The sequence below is a fragment of the Penaeus monodon genome, chromosome 42 (assembly GCF_015228065.2).
Source record: "Penaeus monodon isolate SGIC_2016 chromosome 42, NSTDA_Pmon_1, whole genome shotgun sequence".
Classification (NCBI taxonomy): domain Eukaryota; kingdom Metazoa; phylum Arthropoda; class Malacostraca; order Decapoda; family Penaeidae; genus Penaeus; species Penaeus monodon.
This window is the reverse complement of record NC_051427.1, coordinates 24,200,019-24,202,518: the sequence shown is the minus strand read 5'-3', so window position 1 is coordinate 24,202,518 and position 2,500 is coordinate 24,200,019.

Sequence of the window (2,500 nt, the reverse complement as noted above, 5' to 3'; positions counted from 1 at the left end):
ACAGTAATAATAACAATAATGATAATAACAATACCAATGATAATAATAATAATAATAATAATAATAAGAGCAATAAAAAAAAAAAAATAATAATAATAATAATAATAATAATAATAATAATAACAATAACAATAATAACAACAACAAAACCAGCAACAACAACAACAACAACAACAACAACAACAACAAGGATGACAACAACAACAAAACCAACAACAACAGCAGCAACAACGCTAACCAGACACCGATAATAACAGACCCAGGACCCAGACAGACCCAGACACGGGAAGCGCCTTGATCCCAGGCATTTGCTTCGCCCGCCAGCCTCTGTCTTCCTGATTGGCACACGCGGCTGACGAACCCGGGGAAGGGGAGGGAAGGGGAGGGGAAGGGGGAGGGGAAGGGGGAGGGAAGGGGTGGAAGGGGGAGGGAAGGGGAGGGATGGGGAGGGAAGGGAGGGAAGGGGAGGGAAGGGGAGGGATGGGAGGGAGGGAGGGAGGGAGGAGGGGGAAGGATGGGGAGGAAGGGAAGGGGAGGGAAGGGGGGAGGGAAAGGAAGGGGAGGGAAGGGGAGGGAAGGGGAGGGGGAGGGAGAGAATGGAATGGGGGTAAATGAAATGAGGTAATTGAATGGGGAAATGATATGGGTAAAGTTTTTATTTTATTTTTTATCTTTTTTAAAGTTTGGTTTTGATTCCATTTGTTACAATGGCTATTCTTGGTGTGTTATACTGTCTGTTTAATTTTGCTCACGTGTGTGTCAGCTGGTGCTGACTCGGCGGAACCGAGTCCTTGCCCGCCGTGGTGCCCAGCCACAGCAGTAACCTCCGGGCGACAATTGCAACTTCTCGCGCCTGGGCGGGGCGCGAACCGCCCACCCCTCGGATGAGAGGCCGACACGTTACCACTGTACTCTCTCTCTTTCTCTCTCTCTTTCAAGAGAGAGAGAGAGAGAGAGAGAGAGAGAGAGAGAGAGAGAGAGAGAGAGAGAGAGAGAGAGAGAGAGAGAGAGAGAGAGAGAAATTGAAAGAGAGAGGAGAGAGAGAGAGAGAGAGAGAGAGAGAGACATGGAAAGAGAGAGAAAGAGGGACAGAACGAGCAAAGTCAGAGCAAAAATGACAGAGATTAAGAAAAAAAAATCATAGAAACACGCCTCTCTGCATGTGACAGCAAAAGCCTCTTCTAAGAACGAAATACTTAAAGTAATTTTCTGTAATTCACTCTTTTTTTAATACAACCGAAAAAATTATAGCTGGTAGTCTCCCCCCCCTCTCCCTAAGTCATCTCACACATGATCTGCGTGCAAGAAGTCACGTCGAAAAAGTGTCAGTGTCGAGGCTAATGTCTAATGTACATCCTCTGTGAAGTAAGATTTCCGAGGAAAAAAAAACAAACTACGATAAGGTTCATCATAAAACGTTATCACGTTTCCCGGCCGGCGGCGTTTCCGGTCTGCTCGTTTTCACCGCCACGTTTTCCGGGTCGCGTTGTTGTGATGTGAAAATCCGTTGAAGGTAAATACAAGAAGGAGAAGAAAAGGGAAAAAGAAATATCATTCCACTTCAACGATGAAAACCGCATGCAAGTGGTAAATTATCTGGAAAATGTGGTAATGGTTGCCTCCTTGACGCCAGCAATTTCGTAAGCCGCATCTGCATCCCGTCCCGCCGACCTTCAAAATCTGACCCGATTCTAGTTCTTGGGGGAATAACCGCCCGGCCTCCTGATTGGCTCATAGCGAGGGCCAAAGGGACGAGCCCCCTCCTCTGATTGGCTGCAGTTAGTTCTCGTGGAGGCGGATACCCGAGCACGGACGCCGATTGGTGGAATCCGAGTGAGAGCTGGGATTGGTCAAGGAAAAGTAAACCTCCTTACGTCCCATTTAGGAAGGGTCATATACTGCGTGAAATTGCATCGTATTCTTAATATTATTGCAGCCTTGACGTCATGGTATCTCTTTTTTTTTAAAGGAGTAACAGATATTACTACAAATATTTATGCATAAGGTACTGCCGAAACATAAACATAATGCTAGAATTTTGCGAAGCAGTGTGTCATCAGCGGCACACTAGGACGAGAAATATTTTCCTAAAGGCTATTTAAGTGGAACGATGATGAAGAATCAAGATGAAGAAATAAAAGTAGCATGACGTAAATGACATTTCTACTTGATATAATAATGACGATCTCGCCTCCCTTCACCCTGCTATCTCCTAACCTTGTGAAAATTTGCTTCACTACAGCGAGAGGCGCTAAAGGGACATGCAAATCAGCCGGATCGTTTTTCAAGTCTGCAACATAGCTCTGCGCTTGTGCAATGAGGAAAGGTGTTTTGAAAAAAAAAAACTTTCGTTGCAGATATTGCAGAGAGCAACCTTGATTTCATTGAAAGACTTTCCTTCCTTTTGTGTCTAGCCCTTTTCGTAGCGCGCAAGGTCTGCGTTTCGGCTGGCTTTGCAACAGCCGCAGTTGCAAGGGCGTTGAATCATAGAGACAAGTGA